Source organism: Kogia breviceps, chromosome 17 (assembly GCF_026419965.1).
Source record: "Kogia breviceps isolate mKogBre1 chromosome 17, mKogBre1 haplotype 1, whole genome shotgun sequence".
In the NCBI taxonomy this organism is placed as follows: domain Eukaryota; kingdom Metazoa; phylum Chordata; class Mammalia; order Artiodactyla; family Physeteridae; genus Kogia; species Kogia breviceps.
Genome location: NC_081326.1, coordinates 329,436 through 355,000, shown reverse-complemented (window position 1 = coordinate 355,000; position 25,565 = coordinate 329,436). Strand labels below are relative to the sequence as shown.

Sequence of the window (25,565 nt, the reverse complement as noted above, 5' to 3'; positions counted from 1 at the left end):
TCACAACTGCTTTTTCAACCTTCACTGAATTTCCTCTCTTACTAATAACGTTTTTAAAATAAGAAAAGCATTAACATTTTACAAGAGTTACTGCTCGTGAGAAGCCTCTTGACTGAGGCGGCGCTGCAGGCGGCGCTGCGGGCGGTGGAGCAGGGGGCCCGCCCCACGGTCACCGCTCACCACACCCGGCAAGGCCGGGGGGCCTCCTCAGCCAGGGCCACGGAAGCTGACGCGTGCGCGCGCATGCCACGGAGGCCACGCCACCATGCTGAGCCTGACGCTGCCACGCAGACCTGCCACTGCTCTTACGCCCCAAAGGCTGTGGTCAGGTCGGATTTGATCTCCCAAAAGTACAGGCAGGTGTCCCATTTCGGCTCACCACTGAGCTAGAAGCCGTTTGGGGAATTCACTCTTCTTACGCAGGCCCTGCACGTGCTGGTGCTGGGCTGGCAGAGGCTGAGACAGCCCCAGGGCTGGGAGTTCCCGCTTCTGTGGTCCCTCCCCGGCAGGCTTAGTTTCCATCCCCCAGAGGCTAAACACTGACTAGCAGCTCTCAGCCACACGCGCGGCACCCACTGTGTCTGCTTTAGTGCCGCCACTAGTCTAGAGTTTCAGGAGCTATGAAACCTTAACGCTGTCACTCTGGAGCACTAACTACTTAATAATCCCGCTGCCGCTGAGCATTAAATCTTTAAAAATGTCTCACCTAGAACAGGCACATAAGTAAATTTGTTGAATTGAATATTCCTGCAAATATAAAGCAGGAAAGAATCTATGATGAACTTTATGACATCACAGGACTAAAAAACATTCAGAAATAACACAAGTTTATGCACTGGAGCAGCAAGTAGCACAGAGAAAAGTGGGAACTGATTAATTTTATTTATTTAATTTCTTGATGTATGAAATATGTCTGCACTAAGATTTGCTTATTTCAAAAAAAAATTTTAAAGTGCACCTCAACTATGCATACCACCATTATCATTATCAGCATCTACTAATTAAATTCCCCTTTTACATCGAAGTTCAACAGTTGTAGTCTATAGCATACAATTTTAGTTTTTTAAAAATTTATTTTATTTATTAATTTTTTGGCTGCATTGGGTCCTAGTTGCGGCACGCAGGATCTTCGTTGCAGCGCATGGGCTTCTCTTTAGTTGTGGCACCCAGGCTCCAGAGCGCACAGGCTCTCAGTAGTTGCGGCACGCGGGCTTAGTTGCCCTGCAGCATGTGGGATCTTAGTTCCCCGACCAGGGATCGAACCCATGTCCCCTGCATTGGAAGGCGGATTCTTAACCACTGGACCGCCAGGGAAGTCCCAAATTTTTATGGTTTTAATACTTGTTATCAAGTAACGTGTCCAGAAATGTGGGGACTCTGAGTTCTTTTAAAAGGATAGAACGTTAAAAGAATTTTTTCTGCCCATCCAGTGTTCCGTAGCAATGGCATAAAATGAAATTCTAGGACCGTGGGGCTTTGTTGGTCTCCTCCACGGGGAGGCCTCATTCTATTGACCTTTACTTTATTGTGCTTCGCAGATACTGTGTTTTTTTAAAATAAATTGAAGGTCTGTGGCAACCCAGTGTCAAGCAAATCTATCAGTGCCATCTTTCCAACAGCATTTGCTCACTTTGTGTCTCTGTGTCACTTTTTGGTAATTCTCGTACTATTTCACACTTTTCATTTACTACTGTATTATGCTATGGTGATCTGTGATCAGTCGTCATTGATGTTACTATCGTAATTGTTTTGGGGTGCCACGAACTGCACCCACATGAGACGGAAAATTAATCAACAAATGTTGTGTGTTCTGACTCTGCCCCACCAACGGCCATTCCCCCGGTCTCTCTATCCTCCTTATGCCTCTCTTTTCCCTGGGATACAACAATATTGAAATTAGGCCAGTTAATAACCCTACAACGTTCTCTAAGCGTTCAAGTGAAAGGAAGAGTTGCACATCTCTTACTTCAAGTCAAAAGCTAAAAATGATCACACTCAGTGAGGAAGGCATGTCGAAAGCCAAGACAGCCAAACGCTAGGCCTCTTGAGCCAAACAGCCAAGCTGTGAATGCAAAGGGGAAGTTCTTGAATGAAATTAAAAGTGCTACCTTCAGTGAACACAGAAATGGTAAGAAAGTGAAACAGACTTATTGCTGATTTAACTCTCCTCAATTCTATGAAGGCTGATACAGGTGAGGAAGGTGCAGAAGAAAAGTTTAAAGCTAGCAGAAGTTGGTTCATGAGGCTTAAGGAGAGAAGGCATCTCCATGACATAAAAGTGCAAAGGTCAAGCAGTGAGTGCTGATGTAGAAGCTGCCAGGTCATCCAGATGGTCTAGCAAAGAGAATTCATGACGGTGGCTACAACGAACAACAGATTTTCAATGCAGATGAAACAGCCTTCTACTAGAACAAGATGCCACCTAGGACTTTCATAGCTAAAGAGGAGTAGTCAATGCCTGGCTTCAAAGCTACAAAGGACAGGCTGACTGTCTGGTTAGGGGCTAAAACAGCTGGTGACTTGAAGTTGAGCCAACGCGTATCGACCATTCTGAAAGTCCTAAGGCGCTTACGAATTATGCTACATCTACTCTACCTGTGCTCTATAAACAGAACAACAAAGTCTGGATGACAGCACATCTGTTTACAACATAGCTCACTGAATATTTTAAGCCCACTGTTGAGACGTACTCCTCAGAAAAATGACTCCTCTCAAAACATTCATATTCACTGACGATGCGCCTGGTCACCCACGAGCTCTGACGAAGGTGTTGTACAATGGAATGAATGCTGCTGTCATGCCTGCTAACACATCCACTCTGCAGCCCATGGATCAAGGAATAATTTCAACTTTCTAGTCTTATTATTTAAGAAGTTCATTTTGCAAGGCTACAGCTGCTACCGACAGTGATTCCTCTGATGGATCCGGGCAAAGTCACCTGAAAACCTTCTGAAAAGGATTCTCCATTCTAGATGTCATTAAGAACATCTGTGATTCATTCAATGGGAAGAGGTCAAAATACCCACAGTAACAGGAGTTTGGAAGAAGTGGATTCTGACCCTCACGGATGACTTTGAAGGGTTCAAGACTTCAGTGGAGGAAGGACTGCAGATGTGGTGAAAACAGCAAGAGAAGCAGAGCCAGAAGTGGAGCCTGAAGATGTGACTGAATTGCTGCAATCTCAGGATAAAACTCTTAACAGGTGAGGAGCTGCTGCTTATGGATGCGCAAAGAAAGTGATTTCTTGAGATGGAATCTACTCCCGGTGAAGAGGCTGTGAAGACTGTTGAAATGGCAACAAAGGGTTTAGAATATTACAAAAACTTAGTTGATAAAGCAGCAGCAAGGTTTGAGAGGACTGACTTCAATTCTGAAAGAAGTTCTCCTGTGGCTAAAATGCCATCGAGCAGCACTGCAAGCTCCAGAGAAATCGTTTCTGAAAGAGTCGATGGATGAAGCAAACTTCATTGTTGCCTCATTTCAAGAAACTGCCACACCAACCCCAGCCTTCAGTGAGTAGCCATCAACACTGAAGCGAGATCCTCCACCAGCAAAAATATACGACTTGCTGAATGAAGGCTCTGATGATGGTTAGCACTTTTTCTGCAATAAAGTATCTTTTAATTAGGGTATGCATACTGTTTATTGTAGATATAACGCTGTTGCACACTTAATAAACAACAGTGTAGTGTAAACATAACTTTTATACGCACTGGGAAACCAAAACATTCGTGTGACTTGCTTTATTGTGATATCCGCTTTATTGCGGTGGTCTGGAACTGCACCTTCAGTGTCTTCGAGGTGTGCCTGTGTTTCTTTCACACATTTTTACTTCTCCCTTTTCGATTCTTTGTAACTCTTTTGGTAGGTGTGAAGGATTGCCTTCTTTGAGCTTTCCTAGACTCCAGAGGCTGGAAGAAAGCTCTATGCATCTCGGGTTCCCTGCAGCTAGAGCTCCTCCTGCAACTTAGGACCTGTCAATCAAAGGCAGAAGTGATGCCAAGGCAGAGGGGTCTGATTTTGCCACTTCTGCTGCCAGGCATGACATTACCAAAGATCTCAGGGGCTGGGCGATTGCTCTGAAGGGTCAAAAGGCAGAAAAGAGGCACCACCAGGAGTGGCTGCGGAGTTGGTGGAGAGCTGGAGCACAGACGTGCAGCTGCGGGGAGGGGCAGCGGCCCTCACCGTGGCCTGGCTCTTCAGCATTGCTTTGGGAGTCTTTCCTAAAGGTCCAGCACAGAGTCTGTTTCTTCACTTTTCCCAACACTTCTATAAGCTTTCTGAACCCTGTGGTAAACCTCTTTCTGTCTGTGTTAATCGGAGTAGACGCCTTTGTCACCGAGCCTAACTCCTTCAACTATGCAGATGCCAACGAGAAGTAGATCGTGGGGGAAGCGAGTGGTATACACTCTTCCCTGAATAAATGAATGACCACCACAAAGGCAAAAACAAAAGCATGAACAAAACAAACCCGTGTTCACGGTTGTAGAACACTGTAAGTTTCTGAGAGACAGGTGAGATCAGGACCGTACCAGTTCACGTATCTAGACTAGGAGTCCCTTGAGAGCAGAGACCCCGTGATTTTTTCTGACCTGGGCCTTTTAATATATAATTGTTGGGATGACTTAGGAGGAAATCTACAAGAAAACATTACTTACGTGTCAAGAACTATAGGATATCTACATGGAAACACGTCCTGAGCAAATGAGTGACACACGCAACAAAGGAAGGGTGTGCCCAGATGATTTTTATTTCCTTCTATTTATTGCTTAGTACAATTTTCATCAGACAACCACCCCTAAATACATCTCAGCTAAGAATCCCAAATCTTCATAAAAACAGTATTTGTGATGCTAAAAATTACTATTTGGCAACCAGTAGCTAAAATACCTAGTTTTTATCCAGCCAAACAATATTTTAAAAAGTATTTGAGAATGCACATTCTTTTAATACCATAGTCACAGATCATAGAAACCATAGCATCTAGGCGCCAGAGTCTCATAAAACAAACGGTAAACCATTCAGAAGAGGCTTACTGTGCAGAAATACCCTGAAATGGTTCGAGGACATGGTGACACTGGCACGTAGCTAGGAGGCCCAGCAAAGCGGACCAGGGAGGGGGGCTGCCGGGATCCGCAGCAGAGACACCGAGGCTCCTCCAGAAACGCTTGTGACAGCAGTAAGTGAGAAACGTGTTGTCTACAGAAAGAGAGGTCGAGGGTGATATTGAAAACTGTCTGAGAGACAGAAATGAGGACAACAGCTAAAGAAAGCTCTATGTAGAGAACAATTTTGAGAGAAGGACCTTTTCCTTGGGCTACAGACAACCCCTGCCCAGGGTCAGAGCTACACATCAAACATTCCAGAACTGAGCAGCCCGCTTTCTGAAGCCTCTATCTGGCCATGACTACGGAAGCTGGTCACAACCGTGTAATGCTTTAACATGAACTTGTATTTTCTTAATCGTCCTGTGTTTTGTGGTATCTCAAAACCATTCTCCAACATAAGGAACTCTTTGGAGACAGGCTGATTCTAGGCCTGGGGCAGGAAACAAACAAAATGAGCCTGGAGCATCATGTAGTGTCAGGAAGTAAGAAAATGCTGAAAACAAAGCAAAGCCAAACCGAAAACCCACAATGACAGGAGTACATCAAAGAGACAAGAAGAAGTCAGCGCAAAGAGCTTCAGTGGCGAAAGCTGGAACAATCTGAGCAAACAAAATAAGTAAAACAGTATTGGATTATAATCCAAATATAAAATAAAAATTCATGAGTCCATACTGATCTAAATAATCGAAAAAATAAGTGAGGGAGAAGAGAAATCTGCTCTGCAGAGGAACTCCGAATCATTACTCCCCTGGCACGGACGGCGCCAGAACTCGCGCCTTAGAGAGCGGCTGTACAGACTGACTTCCTTCCAAGGACTTCAGGGCGAGCAGGGGAGAGGTGTAACCTCCCAGCGGAGACCACCTCAGCCAGCAGTCAAGGCCAACAGCAACACTGACAGGTCACGCGGACGGCAGGCACCCTGATACGGTGTGACGAAAATGCGTGCTTCCTCGAACCCTGAACCCACAAACCCCAGTCTAATCCTGAGTAATCAGATAAACTCCAGTTCGGGGGATCCTACAAAATACCTGACCAGTGCCCCTCAAAACTGTCAAGGCATCAAAAACTGGGAAAGTCTGAGAAACCATCACAGTCCAGAGGAGGCTAAAGAGACATGACCACTAAACGTGATGTAGTCCCTGGATGGGGTCCAGGGGTAGAATAAAAACATTAAGGAAGAATCTAAGGAAATGTGATTAAAGTAAGAACTTTAGTAAATTAAAGAAAAATCACATCTACATACTTTCAAAAAGTAGTATATTATCCGTGGCAGACATTATTCCAGTCTACGTAGACAGTGATCACTGTTGCGTGCGTCCAGGCCCCTGGCCCTGAAGCTGCCGCCTCCAGCAGAGGAGTGGTGATTAGCACTGCACTGGGAAGCAATAACAGTTTCCCCTTTTATTTATTAGCTTTGCTTTATTTTTTCCAGTTTTCTTAAGATACAACGGACATGCAGCACTGTGTCAGCACAATGGGGTAATATTGTTCTTGACTAGCATGACTATTTTACTCTTTTGTTACTAGTACATGTTTCTGAATTGCTCCAGTTTTAGATCCAACCCCATTTCTCAGTACAGCACATTCACGAATTGCTTCGAAAGCTTTCCTGACTCCACTTCCACGCGCACAGGGAGATAGCTCCCTTTGTGGACGGGCTACCTTGCCCGCGGCCGCACAGAAAGCCAACGAGTGTGTCTGCCCAATCTTCACCCCCTGGGACGCGGGTCTGCATGCAGGCCTCCTAACTCCCTCCCAGGGGTCAGAGGCATTTTCGCTCAAATAGCCTCTTCTTAGGGTAATCTGGTTTTTTAATATTTGATGCTTGCTTACAGTTCTTCCACAGCTCTTTTTAACCGATAATAGAGCAAACTCTGGGGTCCTGCTGGCAAGTAAAGTGTTACCTGATGATAGATATGCTTTCCTGGGGCGAGGTGTTTAATTTTTACAGCCAGAAATATAAGAGATTCACTAGAAATATGCTAGTTATCCCCATGGATGATGCAAACTTTCCTCTAGACATTGAAGGCTCCATTATTTCACTTCTGTGGCTAACGAACTTCAAAGCAGAAACCAGAGGCTGCAATCCTGTCGACACATAATGCCTCATGAAAGACGAGGCAGCCAGTGCTGCAGGACCAGGATCCAGCCGGCAGCGCCAGCACAGGCCCCGGGGGGGTGAGGGCACACTCTCCTGCGCCAGGCAGGCAGCCTGACGCTCAAAGAGAAACAGCGCCTGCAGTGCGCGCCTCTGCTGACCTCAGCTAGGTAAGGAGTAGAGATGTTCCCTTGCAGGGCTACAGCGACTCAGAACATGAAGAGTTTTCTCTCTCGCTTTTGTACGTGGAAAAGTTTCTTCTCTTGGTTTTCTGCATCGAGGATCTAGCTGAGAATCTAGCTGAGATCATCTCTAACTTAAGTTCACTCTGCTTTTTTCAAGCCATGATATTGCTGTGTATTTTGAACGTGCTTAGTGAATATTAGGTGATAGTGGTGGTGAATGCAGTCAGTAGACAGCTCTCTCTCTGTCCCCTCTCCTCTCCCGTCAGCCACACTTGAGCTGCGCCCCGCTTCCTATCTGAGGGGTGCAGATCTGAATGAAACAATTTCTTCTATTGATGCTTTATAGTCCAGTGGGACCCACGGAAAGATAAACTCAGGTTTGTTAAAGTAGTTCATGAGATATGTCCCAACGTGGGGAAAGTAAAAGGTATTAAAACCCTTGGTTTAAAATTCAACACACAAGCACCAATCAAAATGGCTGAATAAAACACAGTGACAGCGCCAAGCACTGGTGACACTGCTCAGAAACGGAGTCCCTCACACATTGCTGGCAGGAAGGCAGATGCTGCAGCCACTCTGGAACAGTGCGGCAGCTTCTCATCGAACTGAACCTGTAACTGCTCGACCACCCAGAAACTGCACTCCGGGGCGTTGGTCCCAGAGAAACGAAAACAGGTTCACACAAAAGCCTGTGTACACGGACACTCACAGAAGCTTTATTCACAACAGCCCTGAAGTCCTCCAACAGTGAGATGCCAGGGCAAAGTGCGGGGCGTCCAGAGCCAGGAGCACGCTCAGCGAGAGAAAGGGACGGACGCCACTGACCCAGAGACGACTCAGGTGAGCCTCCAGGGAATCGTGCTGCGTGAAGAAGGCCAATCCCCAAGGATTACATCTACACACTGTACACTCACACAATATTCTCGAAAGGAGAGAGGACAGAAAGGGAGAGCAGATGGGCGGCTGCCAGGCACTGGGGTGGGGCGGCAGGGAGGTAGGACGGAGGGAAGGGGGTGTGACTACGAAAGGGCGACGGAAGGGATTTTGTGGTGATGGAACTGTGTGGCGCATACACGAACCTACACTGCATCACTTCTTGTAACTACATGTGACTCTCCAGTGATCTCAGTAAAAATTCTAATTAAAAAAACCCCCAAAACGTACCAGAAATAACACGATGTGAAAAACTCTACTGAACATAATGACAGCGTTCACTCCCCAAATACACCTGTGGGCTCTGCTGTACAATAAGGAAAACGATTACTCCTACCATAAACCCTGACCAACAGGACCCGAAAAGCAATGAGACCTGAAGCCGACTCTCCGGCTCACCAGCACCTTCCCGCCCCCCGTCGGGGACCAGCACCTTCCCACCCCCGTCGGGGACGGTGCTTGTTCACCCGGGACACACCCTCCTCTAACTCACACAGCCCGGGAAGGCCAGGGAGACGCACCCACACATCGGAGGCCAAACAGGACCCGCACACCCAAGCCAAGGCCGATGTTTTTCTCTCTTCTGGGTTTGCTCTAAGTGGTAACATTTTAGTCCTAATATACAAATAGTTCTATACCGTGATCTCTGACAAGAAGGGATGTTTCTTCCCTCTCTTTTTCCTTCATCTTTGAAATCCACTTTCCCACATCTTTACACCTGTTTTTTTGTTTGTTTTTTTTTTTTAAAAAAAACATGTCCCTGTCCAGTCTTAAAAAGGAAAAAAAAACCAACCCATCTTTCAAATCATCTCATACACACCTGGTAGCAGCACGGCATGGAGGTCCTGCAACAGGTAGTACAGCTGTCCTTGTTTTCACGGTGCTGTTAGCCCTGCTATTGTCCCTTTCCTAAGACAAGCACTGCCACCCACACAGCCAGAAGCTGCAAGAGGTGATATGAAATGCTCAGGGACTTTTACTTTCTTTCCTCATCAAAGAGCTTACGCAATTTTATGACTGGATACATGACTGGCTTTTTGCTTAAAAATGTTCTAGACGTCAAGAAACAATATTATCAACGTTAATTTTCCAAATACCAGATTATAGCCACCCGTTTTGACAGCTGACAGTAACTGCTCACACTTCAAATAAAAATATTACCTGTAGTTTTTCTATTATCAGTGCCAGTGCAGGTTGCACCAGAGTGAGTGAGAGTAACCATACTTATGCTGTAACAAGTGGTAGCTACAGAACGTGAGACACCTTAGCTGCTACACTTAGAACAGCAAATTGCTGAGGCACACAAGACTCGGTTTCGAGGGCTTTGAGCTCTAGCTCGGCCTGAGACAAGTCTCCGGCCTCCTGCCCTGTTAGCGGTCTTCCCTGAGCAATGGGAAAACTCACACCCGCCTCTCCCAGGTGCTGGCCTTTTCCATCACTGCTGTGCAGAGTGTCACTGGCAGGTACTGCGTGGAATATTTTATGTGCTTAATTAGCCCCTCAAACAAGCAAACAAAAACACAAGCACTTGGCATACTGTAGGTTCCCTTTTCGCTCCCCTGTGTACACAGTCAAATTGAAATGTTGCACGGAGGCAGTAAAGATGATTACAGTGTGCTGACATTCTTCGGGCTAAGAACAAAATGTTTCATGATTTCGGCTTAAAAGATGTTATTATAAAAAAGACTAGAAGATAATATACAAAATTATTATACAGTGAATAGAATAATTTTTCTATTAGTGCAAATTCTGAAATGTTCTACAGATGTCACCATGTTGCTTTTATCTGTTAAAATTACACAAAAATATTAACGGCCAGGCTGTCACTTCCGCGGCCACATTATCCCATGCACAAGACGGGCTGTGAGCACAAGCCGTGCGGAGCGCGATGTTGAGCAACGCTGCTTGTGGTGCAGCCCTGCCAAGCCTGGCCCACGTCTGGGTACCATGTGTTATCTCTCAAATTTCAGAGTAGGTAACACTCTGCTGTTTGTTTGACGAAGATGGGATGGTAGTTCAACTTGGCATTTCACTATCGGTAGAATCAATCACAGTACAGGACATCTCACAATTAAATTAAAATGTAAATTTTTCTTTTTTAATGGGATGTAATGAAAAAAGTTGTGAAAAAACATTTCCTAACCCCCCTGACATTTTTCTAAAAATAGTCCATTCCAAAGGGTTTAACGCAAAATATGTTCTGTCTGGGTGTTGGGGAGGGGGCTGTGTGTGCAGAATTCTCTCTCACATCTGTGACTCCTGCAAAAATATCTGGCAGTACATTCAGTTCTGTGTCTCAAAACCTCACAAGGCCAATTGAAAAATAATATTATAAATGCTCATGCTTATCATCACTTAACTAATCTAAAGCAACAAAACTTTTGGCTCTTCAGTTCTCTCAGATCAGCCCGAGGTAACGGCTGAATCCTGGAATCTGGTCTCACTAGAAAGACTTAGCTTGTCACGGAGTAAATTTCATATAAATCAAGGAGCTGTATTTCACTGGCCTTCCAGAAAATAAAGTACAATTATAAATGAAAACCATATGTTGACTCTCTGAATTTCTGATGAGCTGTGAACCCTGAAAAGTCGAGTAAGAATTCTTCATCAGCCCTTCATTCCTTCTTCATATGATCGGAACCAAGAAATCTCAATCTGTGTTTGAGATACAAAGGTACTCTTTCACCGTCTGCCCTGCTGTATCTATTGTGACAATTCCTGAATCCAGTGCTTTTCTGTGCTACTTTCTGGTTTAAAAATATGCAGTACTATTTGTGTGGTTTTAAAAATCCATTAACTAGCACATGAAATACGGAATTAGGAGGAGGTAAGACCCATGTCATTGTGGACAAAAGCTTAAATTCTTATTTTCAAGAACTGTCTGGATGACCCCAGGACAGACCTTCCTTCAAATCTACTGTAATGAGTAAGTTCAAAGCCTGAGGCCAAGGGCCGTGGCCTTTGCTGTCCCCACTGTTTCAAGACCTGGGGGTCACGCAGAGGCTGCCAGGGACGCGCAGGCCCACCTCCCCTGCCTCGGGCCCTCTCCTCGGGGCGCCGGGGCGCCTCCAGGCTTGCTCCGACCCCTGCCGACCCCCGAGGGTTCCGCACAGTGACCGCCGCTCTCCTGCCTTTGAGCCCACGGAGCACGCGCGGTGGGCTGCATCTCCATCCCCGGAAGGGCGGGCCAGTGGTGCCGGCTCAGCCGCGAGCGTTCGGCTACGCGCAGGGCCGCGGCGCCGAGACGAGAACGAGGCGCAGGAGAGGGCGCCTCTTCTCTGCGACCTGCCGCCGCCCCCCACCCGGCGCGTGAGCCCGGACGCGGTGTGGGTGGCGCGCGGCCACACGTCCTCCCGCCCCGCTGCCCCGGAGGGCGCGGACCGCCCGTGGACCGGGTGAGTCCGCGGCCCGGCCCGGCGGACGCGGAAGCTCGAGAAGCACCGCACGCGCGCCACAGGGCAAGTGAAGCCGCGATGCCCTCCGCCCGCCCGGGTCGGGAGACCGCGGGGCGCCAGGGATGGCGCGGGAAGCACACACCCTGGGCTCCTTCCCACGCCCCACCGCTTCTCTCAGAATCTGCATGAGCCCTGCTTCCACCCATACTCTGATGTACATTTTTTCCTTGGGCTTTCTATTTTCCCGTGTTCAGTCTCTCACTCGCAAATCATAAATCCTGGTTTAAAGGTTTGCTTTTTTTTTTTTTTTTTTAACCTTACTTTGGCTCCTAAGTTTGCTATGCTGCCTCTATCATTTTGTAATTCAACGTCTGAAGGCCAAGTACACAGAGGAATCCCGACATTTCTACCGTCACATCATTTCACCACATGGGACAGGAGCTATCTTATCTGAAAATTAATATATTAAGCACTTTAACTTTACAATTCTTTCTGTATGTAGTTCATAAATACTTACACCTTCACGTGTTATTTTGATGAGCGCTGTGGTTAGTTACAACTATAGTAAACACTGGCTGAAAAGTCTCTTTTATCCTTCAAAGGAAATAGGATACGTACAGAAGTTCGCCTCTTTGTATAGATCATGGGTCGGCAAACTGCGGCCTGTGGGCCAGATTCCTCCTGCCCCCTGTCTCTGTAAACAAAGCTTCATTGGGCCCAGCCCATCTGTTCAGGCGTTCTTGCCCAGAGCTGCTTTCACACCGCAAAGGCTGAGGTGAGGGGCTGTGACAGCCCAAAACACCGCACTCGCCAGCCCTGCTCTACAAGTGAGAACAAGAGGAAGCGCCGCCGCGAGCCGGGCACCTCACCGCTGCTACTTCATTGAATCCCCTAAACAACCCTGTGAGGTGGGCGGCGGTCCAGCCCCCAGCACCACCCTAAAAATGGAACTACTGAATCTCTGAGACTGTCAGACCCCGTTCCGGGGAAAAGCAAGCATGAGGAGGAATCAAGGACAAGTCTGGATCCTATGAGAGGCGCCTGCGTCTCCTCCAACAGCTGCTGCAACTGTTACAGGAAGAATCTCAGCCCTTGTGTTTTCACGACTTCATCATTTCAAATGCCTCAGCTCACTTCTGCCAATAAATCAGGTTTAAAAGAAGACTATATTTTCTAATTTCTGGTGAGACTGATCCAGGAAGCAGCTGAGCCTCACAGATTCTTGGCTACTTCAGAACACTGGCTAAATTGGTTTATCCTTTAATCCCCAAAACAAGCCACACAAGAATCCAATAAACACTCTCCATTCAAAATGTTTTTTATTTCCCATTTCTACTCCTATAGGTAGAAATGAATATATGTACATACATTTATTTCCATCTAGCTATTAATGACGTCTAAAAAGTTAGAGTCTGCCTTTGGTCAGAGTTCACCCCTTGAAAAGCTGCAGCAATACAAACACTTCTATTTAACTTATCCAGAAATGCTTGGGTAAATTATTCTCTAGCCCCTGTAAGATGATGATTCCTTGCTGTGGGCAGAGGAAAAACAACTTTCTCCACCCAATTTTTATAACATTGATGGGAAAACATCCTGGCTCTCTTCAAAAGCGTCATCCAAGGGAAGCATGATCTGTGAAGGATGGCTGGTTTAATCAGGAAAGCTATCTCTATTTTTGTTTTCAAGGGTGATCTGAAGAGCTCTCAGGGAGTTCCTGTGTTTTAACGGAACCGTTCTAAATCACATCTCATGACAGACTGGGTGAGTTCATGTAAACACAGTCGGTGGTATCATGAGTAACGAAATCGGTTTCCATCAGAAGCTCTTTATCCTGCGTAAGAGACCTGCACACTAATAGGAGCCCAGGCTTGAGTTAACCGGCTACAGCTGGTTCAGTGCTATAAAAAGAACTAATGAAAACACCAGCACTGCCTCTCACGCCACTTCAGCCGGTGTGTCAGGGCTGCTCAGACAGCCCTCTCCAAACACTCTGTGAATGAGCCGCTGAGCTTGGGTCTCTCAGTAATGACTAGTAATGACTAGTAATGTGCAGAGCTGTGTATGCAGGGACCTCTGAGCAGAGGCGGGGAGGGCAGGACCACAGGATCTATTAGTGCATGAGGCCAATTTTCCAACTGATCTTGATTTAGCTCTATAACATATAGGAGGCAGAGAAAACTTTCAGAAACAGAGCTCGAGTACTTTGTGCAATTTCTTAAGCACACATACATACTTTGATTACTTAAGTTTTTGTCGTGCAAATGTATCATTAAATCTGAGATAAATTAATGCCTTATCAGATATTCTAAATTCTTAAGTAAATGTAAATAATTCCTACTGACTGCTTTCCAAGAGGAAGCAATCATCTGATAAAGAAATGCTCACTATTTTAATTCTTTACACAGCTAAAAACGCCCAGACTTTTAGTTAGTGCTAGAAGGGGCTCTGGTGATTCCTTCCATCATTTCATCTCACAGATACTTGTGTGGGGCTCAGAGGATCCTTAGCTCGCCTCAGACCACACTGCCTGGTGGCATAAAGAATCTGGGTGTCTGGCACCCACAACTGTTTCTCTACTCCATCTTTGCTAGATGTGGCTAAATGAACATGGCCAAGAATAAAACAAACAGTGCCTGGATTATTTCATAGTATCATAGGTTTTGACCTAACGCAGCCTTTTAAAGTATGAGGTTACTTGCAATGTCAAATGACAACTTAGGGAGTTGCCCTGGCCTTTTTTTCATGTCCTTGAATAGCCTGAAAATGTTATTCAATGCACGATTCTGCTGGATGAAAGAGTTTTTTTGCCCTGGACACGCAGGGCTGACACTAGGGGCCTGAGACGCTAACCTGCAGTACAGACTCTGAGTCGTTATGTCCTCACCACCCCTCCCAAACGCCAGTCCCACGCTCCGTCTGCCTGTATGACACCACTCCAGGGTCTCCCGTCACCACCTCCATTTCCACGTTCAGTTGAAGTACTCACTCAAATTAACGTCAGACACCAAATCACAGATCCAGGAAGTTCAGAGAACACCATGAAGGAATAAATGCCAAAAACTGAACAATAAACAAAAAATCTGAAAGAAGCCAGAGGAAAAAAACACCTTTTCTATGGAGGAAAAAAGGTAAGAATTATACCTGACTTCTAAGAAACCATGCAAACAAGAAGGAAGTGGAGTGAAAGATTTTAAGTGTTGAGAGAAAAAAGCCCCACCAACCTAGAATTCTGTACCCTGTGAAATTATCCTTCAAAAGTGAAGGAGAAATAAAGGCTTTCTCAAACAAAAATTGGGGCAATCTGTTGCCAGTACGCCTGCCTTGCAAGAAATGATACAAGAAGTTCTTTAGAGAGAAGGAGAACGATATAGATCAGAAACTCGGATCTACATGAAGGAAGAGGACTGAGGAAGGAATAAGTGAAGGTAAAAATAAAGACTTTTATATTAATTCTTAATTGATCTAGTAGATAACGGTTTGTTTGAAATAATAATAGCAACAACCTATTCGATTATGTATGCTTATGTATATTTCTTACGCATACATACACATGCCTATGTGTGTTTACACATAAGTGAAATGAATGACAGCAACGATACAAGGGATGGGGGTGGGGGATGGAATCAGGATTGTCTTGTTCTTATAAGGTACTCACACTACCCAGAAGTGATCTGTGTTATTTAAAAGTGGACTTGGATTTGTTGTAAATGTATACTGCAAACTCTAGGGCAACCACTAAAAAAAAGTAAAAATATAAGCATAACGGATGGGCTAAAAACAGGAGAGAAAATGTTATCATATAAAATGCTCAATTAAGCCACAAAAGACAGAAAAAGAACCCACTTTAAATATAAAGTGGATTAAAAGTAAATGAAGAGAAATATTCCATGCTGACATAATAACACAGTAATAGTATTATGCTACCATAATACTGAAAATGACACGCTAACACTTATATAAGGAGAGCCAGGAGGAGCTACTTTAATTTTGGACGGAGCAGACTTCACAAAGTAAGGAAAGTGATTACAGATAAAGAACATTTCATAATGATAAAGGGGTCAATTCTCCAAGAAGACGTAACAGTTCTTACTGTGTATGTGCCTAACAACAGAGCATCAAACTCCGCGGGATAAAACAGAACTGCAAAGAGAAACAGATGAATCCACTATCACGGCTGGACCCTTTATCACCTCTCTCTCAGAAATGGACAGATCCAGCTGGTAGAAAATCAGCAAGGTCACAGCTGAACTCAACAACACTGTTAATCAACTGGATATAAGTGGTATCTATAGACTCCTTCATCCAACAACTGCAGAGGACACATTCTTTTCAAGCCCACATGGAACATTCACCAAGACAAACCACAGTCTGGGCCACAGAACACATCTTAACATGCTTACAGAAACAGAAATTATACAATGTATGCTCTCAGTGGAATTAAACTAGAATTCAATAACAAAAAGATAACTGAAAAATCTCAAAATACATGGGGATTAAAGACAAACTTTTTTAAAAATTTAAGTATAGTAATTTACAATGTTTCAGGTGTATAGCAAAGTGATTCGGTTAGATATAACTGAATATATAACTCTTTCAGATTCTTTTTCTATTATAGGTTATTACAAAATACTGAATACAGTTCCCAGAGCTATACAGCAGGTCCTTGTTGTTCATCTATTTTATATACAGTGGTGTGTATCTGTTAATCCCAATCTCCTAACTTATCCCTCCCCCCACCTTTCCCCTCTGGTAACCATAAGTTTGTTTTTCTATGTCTGTGAGTCTATTTCTATTTTGTATTGTGTATTTGTATAAATAATTTCATTTGTATCAGTTTTTTATTAGATTCCATATATGTGATATCATGGTATTTGTCTTTCTCTGACTGACTTCACTTAGTATGATAATCTCTAGGTCCATCCATGTTGCTGCAAATGGCACTATTTCAATTTTTTATGGCCAAGTAATATTCCATTGTATATATATACACCACATCTTCTGTATCCATTCATCTGTTGCTTCCATGTCTTGGCTATTGTAAATAGTGCTGCTCTGAACACTGGGGTGCATGTATTTCTTCGAATGAGAGTTTTCATCTTTTCTGGATATATGCCCAGGAGTGGGATGGCTGGGTCATATGGTAGCTCTGTTTTTAGCTTTCTAAGGAACCTCCATACTGTCCTCCATAGTGGCTGTTATCAATTTACATTCCCACCAACAGTGCAAGAGGGTTCCCTTTTCTCCACACCCTCTCCAGCATTTATTATTTGTAGACTTTTTGATGATGGGCATTCTGACTGTTGTGAGGTGATACTTCATTGTAGTTTTGATTTGCATTTCTCTAATGATTAGCGATGTAGAGCATCTTTTCATGTGCCTGCTGGCTATCTGTATGTCTTCCTTGGAGAAATGTCTATTTAGGTCTTCTGTCTGTTTTTGGATTGGGTTGTTTTTTAGATATTGAGCTACATGAGTTGCTTGTATATTTTGGAAATTAATCCCTTGTCAGCTGCATAATTTGCAAGTATTTTCTCCCATTCCATAGGTCAAGACAAACTTTTATTTATTTATTTTTATGTATGTATTTATTTTATTATTATTATTATTATTTTTTGCAGTACACGGGCCTCTCACTGTTGTGGCCTCTCCCGTTGCGGAGCACAGGCTCTGGACACACAGGCTCAGTGGCCAAGGCTCACGGGCCCAGCCGCTCCGCGGCATGTGGGATCTTCCCGGACCGGGGCACGAACCCGTGTCCCCTGCATCGGCAGGCGGACTCTCATCCACTGCGCCACCAGGGAAGCCCAAGACAAACTTTCAAATAACATGAGACATAGAAGAAATCTCAAGAGAAATTTAAAAATTTTTAATAAATGAAAATGGAAACACAACTTATCAAAATGTGTAGGATACAGCAAAAACAGTGCTTAGAGGAAAATTTACACTACTGAATGCATATATTAAAAAAGAAAAATCATCTAAAATCAATAATCTAAGTTTCTACCTTAGGAAACTAGAAAAAAAAGACCAAAGTAAATCCAAAGTAAGCAGGGGGAAAAAAAATAATAAATAAATAAAAGAAAGAATAGGGCTTCCCTGGTGGCGCAGTGGTGGAGAGTCCGCCTGCCGAGGCAGGGGACACGGGTTCGTGCCCCGGTCCGGGAAGATCCCACATGCCACGGAGCGTCTGGGCCCGTGAGCCATGGCCGCTGAGCCTGCGCGTCCGGAGCCTGTGCTCCGCAGCGGGAGAGGCCACAACAGTGAGAGGCCCGCATACCGCAAAAAAAAAAAAAAAAAAAAGAAAGAATAAAGATTAGAGTAGAAATCAATGAAACGGAAAGTAAATCAATAGAGAAAATCAATGAAACCAAAGCTGATACTTTGAAAAGATCAATAAAATCTATATGTCTCTAGCCAAGCTAACAAGAAAAAGAAGAGAGAACACAAATTACTAAATATCAGAAATGAAAGAGAGGGGACTTCCCTGGCAGTCCAGTGGTTAAGACTTTGCCTTCCAACACAGGGGGTGCAGATTCGATCCCTGGTCGGCGAGCTAAGACCCCATAGGCCTCACAGCCAAAAAACCAAAACGTAAAACAGAAGCAATACTCTAACAAATTCAATAGAGACTTACGAAAAACAAAATGAAAGAGGGGACATCACTACATAGTCCATGGAAATTAAAAGGAGGGCTTCCCTGGTGGCACAAGTGGTTAAGAACCCACCTGCCAATGCAGGGGACACGGGTTCGAGCCCTGGTCCGGAAAGATCCCACATGCCGCGGAGCAACTAAGGTCGTGTGCCACAACTACTGAGCCTGTGCTCTAGAGTCCACGAGCCACAAGTACTGAGCCCGTGTGCCACAACTACTGAAGCCCGTGCACCTAGAGCCCATGCTCCACAACAAGAGAAGCCACCGCAATGAGAAGCCCGCGCACTGCAAGTTAGAGTAGCCCCTGCTCACTGCAAATAGGTAAAGCCCACGCACAGCAACAAAGACCCAACACAACCTTAAAAAAAAAAAAAGACAGGGCCATTAAAAAAAAAAAATTAAAAGGATACTAAAGGAATACTCTAATTAACTCTATGCCCACAAATCTAATAACCTAGATGAAATGGACCAATTTCTTGAAAGACACAGTCTGCCAAAACTCACACAAGAAAAAACAGATAATTTGAAAAAGCCTATATCTATTAAAAACATTGAATTAATAATTAATAATCTTCTAAAACAGAAAGCACTAGACTCAGATGGGTTCCGTGGTGAATTTGACCAAACATTTAAGAAAGAAATTAAATCAATTCTCTGCAATCTTTTTCAGAGGATAAAAGCAGAAGGAACACTTCCTATCTTATTCGATGAGGTCAGCATTACCCTAATACCAAAACCAGACAAAGGTATTACAAGAAAGGAAAACTACCAACCAATATGTCTCTTCAACACATAGATGCAAAAAACCTCAACAAAATATTAGCAAATTAAATTCAACAGCGTATAAAAGGAATTATGTACCATGACCAAGCAGGATTTATCCCAGTTTTGCAAGGTTGATTCAACATTTGAAGATCAATTTATGCAAACCATCAACAGACTAAAAAAGAAAAATTACATTATCATATCAATAGATGCAAAATAAACATTTGACAAAACCTGATATTTCCTGATGATAAAAACTCTTAGTAAACTAGGAATAGAGGGGAACTTTCTCAACTTGATGAATACTCTTCAAAAAACCTACAGCTAACATCATACTCAATGGTGAGAAACTAGAAGCTTTCCCACTAAGAACAGGTAAAAGGCAATGATGTCCCCTCTCACCATTCCTTTTTCAACATTATGCTGGAAGTACTTGCTAATGCATAACACAGGAAAAGGAAATAAAAGGCATACAGATTGGGAAGGAAGACATAAAACTGTCTTTGTTTGCAGACCTGACCGTCTATGTAAAAAATCTGAAAGCATCAATCAAAAACCTCCTGGATCTAGTAAATGATTATAGTAGGGTTGCAGGATACAAGGTTAATACACAAAAGTCAATTATTTTCCTATATACTGAAAACAAACAAAATTTAAAATTAAAAACACACTACCATTTACATTAGCACCCCCCAAAATGAAATGCTTAGGTATATTTAGGTACACTGAGGTAAAATAATTTATTACAAGATTTACATGAAGAAAACTACCAATATCTGGTGAATGAAATCAAAGAAATAAATAAATGGAGAGATATTCCAAGTTCACAGCAGTATTGTCAAGATGTCCGTTTTTACCAACTGGATCTATAGATTCAGTGCAATCACAATTAAAATCCTGGCAAGTTATTTTGCATATACTGACAAATTGATCCTAAAGTTTATATATAGCTGCAAAAGACCTAGAAGAGCCAACACAAAATTGAAGAACAACAAAGCTGGAGGACTGACACTACTCAACTTTAAGACTTACTATAAAGCTACAGTCTTAGCTTCATATTATATTAGAAACGAAGAAAAATCTAAAATAAATGATCTAAGTTTCCACCTTAAGTACTAGTGAAAGTGTGGTAGTGGTGAAAGAACGGACAAATAGATCAATGGAACAGAACAGAGAACTAAGAGATAGATCCCTATAGAGTCAGCTGATCTTTGACAAAGGAACAAAGGCAATACAATGGAGCAAAGACAGTCTTTTTTTTTTTTTTTTTTTTCTTTTTGCGGTACGCTCTCACTGTCGTGGCCCCTCCCGTTGCGGAGCACAGGCTCCGGACGCGCAGGCGCAGCGGCCACCGCTCACGGGCCCAGCCGCTCCGCGGCACGTGGGATCCTCCCGGACCGGGCTCGAACCCGCGTCCCCTGCATGGGCAGGCGGACTCCCGACCACCGCGCCACCAGGGAAGCCCAATTACCATTACTTTTGAAGTCACTTACTTAGTTGTTCTTAAAAAACAACTAAACAACAAAATAAACAGCACCTAAACTAAATAAAAATTCTTATACAATACATATGGATTTTAAAAAATAACACTGTGTAGAGTAATAAATTGCTTCCCAGGTAATTATGGAAAAGCAACACATTTATATGCATTTGCAAAAGTACTAACATGTTTACAAAATTAAACTATGAAAAAATATAGATATGTAAAGAAAAATTAACTCCTGTTAATATTTAGAAAATGTTCACTGCCTAGCCTATCATCCTTGGCTGTATTTTATTACAGTTTGGATTAATGTATGCACCTAAGGGAAAAAAACCTTTAATTCAAGTGATTCAGATTTTGAATAAATTCAGTTTAGTTTTCCTTCAAGACTAAATAGAAACAACTAAATTATTCTGGTTGAATTGGATGACAAGAAAAGATGTCACTGATACATAAACCTCTGCTACAGAAGATAAAGAAAAGGAAGATATTTTACTAACTAAAAAAACCCAAACCCAGCTGGACAGATCAACGAGAAATGACACATGGGAGGAATTCTGATTCAAACACAAATCTCAAACATAAAAGCCTGAACTCTGCATGATCTCCTGCCTTCATCACACACTCTCAACTTTTACAGCTTACCTGTGACATTAAGGTCCACTGTGGCCTAAAGGAAACCTCTGAGGATGTCACACACCCTGAAGATGCTACAGTTGCCCCAAGGACCACACGTGGCTCTGCCCACGTCAACCACGCAGGCTCCTGGCACTGAGAGTGTGCGCGCAGATGCCCTGACACAGGCATGACACTCATCTCCTTAGCTTCCTACCCCACACGCACTGAGGATCATCCAGGCAAGTCTTGGCACGGACGTGGCTTTGGGTCATGTAGTTAGTTGAGGACGGGGCTCTAGCTTCTTTCCTGTTAATGCCATGTTTTGCGCGGCAGGGTGATGTGCCACAAGAAGAGGCTCCATGAAGGTTGCCTAACTGAACAGAACACGGGCAACACGGGCCCACTGTTCCCACCTGACCGTCTAAAGGGAGATAACGGGTCTTCTGACGGCCAGAGTAATGCTCTTCTCACCATACAACTATGTTTCCAGGCGAAGAATCCCAACTCTGTACCTTCAATACAGAAATGAACACGGATAATAAATGACTTCAGAGACAACTTGGAAATGTGGCTCGTACATCTCTCTGCCCTGAGCTTGTCAAAGTCACAAATGCTCTTGCTTCGGACTCCCTTGGATACCAAGGGATGTACAGTAAATGCTCTAGCTCTGTCCCCAGGACATGATCGAACAGGAGTTAAAACGTAAGTTAATTTTTTAAAAAGTCACGTTACAGCGTAGAGACCTGCTAAACGCTACCTCAACCAGTAGTCACGTCAGCAACAGCAGAGATAAGTCGTGCTGATGGGACGTGCCCTTGGCATGACGTGGGGAAAACAGCTCTTCACCTGTGATCTTCCTCCCCAAACTACGACCACCCTAAATATCAGAAAAACACAAATTAAGGGATATTCTACAAAATACCTAGCCAGTAATCCTCACAGCTGGCAAGGTCACCAAAAGAAAGCAGATCTATGAAACTGACAGTCCGAAGTAGCCTAAGAAGACAGGACAACTAAATGTAGTATGGTCTGTGAATGGGACACTAGAACAGAAAAAGGACATTAGGGAAAATCTGAAGAAATGTGAATAAAGTATAAGTTTCAGTTGATAATAATAGTATCAATATTGATTCAATAAATGTGATACTATATCATAATAATATAGGATGTTAAAAATAGGGGAAATCACACCTGAAACTTATACAATATTATCAATCAACTATACTTCAATAAAAAAAATAGGGGAGGGCTTCCCTGGTGGCGCAGTGGTTGAGAGTCCGCCTGCCGATGCGGGGGACGCGGGTTCGCGCCCCGGTCCGGGAAGATCCCACGTGCCGCGGAGCGGCTGGGCCCGTGAGCCGTGGCCGCTGCACCTGCGCGTCCGGAGCCTGTGCTCCGCAACGGGAGAGGCCGCAGCGGTGAGAGGCCCGCGTACCGCAAAAAAAAAAAAAAAAAAAAAAAAAAGGGGGGGGGAGGGAACTGGGTATGGGGTGTGTGGAACTCTCTGTATTATCTTTGTAAATCTAAAACTATTCTAAAAGAAAAAGTGTTTTAAAATCAATTTTTAAAAAGCAAAGATAAGTGCATGTTTGTAAACTCCTCTATTACAATGAATATTATTGCCAAGAAGGATCAAGTAGAATAGAAGTAGTTCCATAACCTGGTGACTCAAAGCAATTATTTTAAAAATTTGGTCACAACACCTTCTCTACTAAGAATCACCATGTTAGTAAACTTCTCTGATCCCTAACCGTATGATGTGTAACCCCCAAAAAGTTGGATTAGGCTGTGCAGAAAAAGCATTTGACAAAATCCGACACTCTTTTATGATAAAAGCACTCAACAAACTAGGAACAGAAGGGAACTTCCTCAACCGGACACGGGACATAGGTGAAAAATCCACAAACAACATCAGACTCGGTGGCGCAAGATGAAGTTCCCCTACGAACAGAAACATGAGGAAGATACACCTTCTCTCGCTACCTGCGTTTAACGTTGTACTGGAAATTCTACCCAGAGCAATTAGGTAAGAATGAGAACCAAATGACAAATACATTGGAAAGGAAGAAGTAAAAATATCTCTTCACACTAGTTAAAACAGTTGTTATTAAAAGAAAGAAAATAACCAGTGTCAGGGAGGATGTGGAGAAATTGCAGCCCTGATACGTAGCTGGAGGGAATATGAAATGGTGCATCTGCTGCAGAGAATATTCTGGTGGTTCCTCAAAAAGTTAAACATAGAATTACCATATAACCCAGCAATTCAACTCCTAGGGATATACCCAAGAAAAATGAAAACGTGTTCACAGGAAGACTTCTAGAAAGATGTTCACAGCAGCATCATTCATAATAGCCCAAAGTGGAAACAACCCAAATGCCCATCAGCTGATGAATGGATAAATGAAATTTGATATATCTACACAATAGAATATTATTCAGCCATAAAAAGGAAAGAAGCACTGACAAAGGCTCCATCATGGACAAACTTCGAAAACATGATGCTGAGTGAAAGACACCAGACACAAAAATCCACACACTGTATGACTCCATTTACATGAATGTCCAGAACAGGTAGAGACGCGGAGACAGGAAGCAGACCTGCAGTTGCCAGGCTCTGGCCGGGCTGGGGAGGTTTACAGGGGGGGACTGCTAATGGGGGCAGGGTTTCCGTCTGCGTTATGAAAAATGTGTTGGAACTAAACAGAAATAGTGGTTGCACGACACTGTGAATGTACTAAACATCACTGAGTTGTACACTTTAAAATGGTTACTTTTATGTTATGTGAATTTCACCTTAATCAAAAAAACTTTTCAAAGAAAAGGTGACGTGCACACACAAAATCCACCTGTTCTACCAGGCATGCAGGGTTCCGGTCCCACAATGTCCAATTCCTCCCCAGGCAGTGATGGAAACAGCCTCTCCTCATGTAAATTTCCAGGTAGTCTGTTCATCACGGGGGCATTTATGCATGTCCCTATGCAAATATGCACTCTTTGTGTTGTTTTTACTAAATGTTAACTGAGCATGCTCTCTCCAACCAGAAGGGACAGGAGAGTTGCAGATGTCACATGGCCAGGAAAAAAAGGCAGAGAGCCCCCTGGGATGGGGCTTCATTGCTGTACCTCAATCCTTGGGTCAGTCTCTCCCCTACTTTCCACTCACCCTCCACAATAGACCAGATACTCTTCTTTAGGAAGCACCTGGAAGAAATTCAAAATTTAAACATAAACGAACACTGGCAGATAGTCCACCACGATGAATGTACTTGCTCCCAAAAACGGAGTAACCCTGGTGCAAAGTACATCATCGTAGGAAATCTCTCATTCCCATCTTTTCTGAAGAGAAGATGATGCCTTAATGAGCACAATAAAAATTGGAATTACTTGCTTGCAAAAGATTCAAAGATAACTTTTTCTGGTATCTCTGCCATCATTGCAGTTTTCTACTTTTCTACAGCTCACAGAAAGACAGGCCTTCCAAGAATGTCTGTGGTTCTCCTACACAGCCAGTGTTCCACTGTCCCTTATTTGTGGGTAAAGACTTGAGGTGCAAAGCTGCCTAAGCTGCCTCTTTTTTTTTTTTCAGTACGCGGGCCACTCACTGTCGTGGCCTCTCCCGTTGCGGAGCACAGGCTCCGGACACACAGGCTCAGCGGCCACGGCTCACGGGCCCAGCCTCTCCGCGGCACGTGGGATCTTCCCGGACCGGGGCACGAACCCGTGTCCCCTGCATCGGCAGGCGGGCTCTCAACCACTGCGCTACCAGGGAAGCCCTAAGCCGCCTCTTAGTTTTCCAAAAGGCTGTGTAAGTGGTGAGACATCGGGAAATTTGGCGTTTATTTCGCTCTTCTCTTTCCACTCCCCAACATTTAACCAGCCTGGTCCTCTCTGCTCGTCCCCTCCTGCAGGAACTTCTGACACCTGCAATCAGATTCCACAGCAGAGAGAGGAAGGACAGGCCGGGACACAGCCGAGGACCCCACAGAGCATCTGTGAGACAATCAGAGCTACTCCAGACCAGGGACACCTTACCCCGCCAGCTTTCCCTGCACAATGCAGACCTTCTTCTTTCCTTAATTCAAATCATGGGTCCCTTCCTCCTCAGCTAATTACGTTTCATTTAGTTAAATACTGTTTTCATCCTTTCATCTTCTACCTGTGGCTGCTTGATTTCTTCTTGATTTCTCTTAGCACTGCAAGAATTGTGACAAATGCTTTGAAACCTTTCAGTCCTTCTCAACTGGACTCTCTTTTTCTCTTTATGAACACTCTCGCTCTAGAGCAGCTCCTATGGCCCCCTTGCCTCCTCCCTGAGGGCCCTTCTCCTT

At 44.0% G+C, this 25,565-nt stretch overlaps 1 protein-coding gene and 1 long non-coding RNA gene across 28 annotated transcripts in view; one reads left to right on the top strand and one right to left on the bottom strand.

The window, feature by feature from the left end:
• SPIDR (scaffold protein involved in DNA repair) overlaps positions 1 to 25,565 on the bottom strand; it is a 374,802-nt gene that overhangs the window by 92,130 nt on the left and 257,107 nt on the right. The gene's annotated exons all lie outside the window — the stretch shown is intronic.
• Positions 10,686 to 25,392, top strand: LOC136792863 (uncharacterized). 4 transcript variants are annotated; one of them, XR_010837406.1, is made up of 4 exons: positions 10,686 to 10,998; positions 12,322 to 15,144; positions 24,824 to 25,042; positions 25,146 to 25,392. It is a non-coding gene; the product is annotated as an uncharacterized lncRNA (long non-coding RNA). The 4 variants fall into 4 exon arrangements; XR_010837408.1 differs by having other exon boundaries at positions 10,704 to 10,998; positions 13,406 to 13,480; XR_010837407.1 differs by having other exon boundaries at positions 10,704 to 10,998; positions 12,322 to 13,480.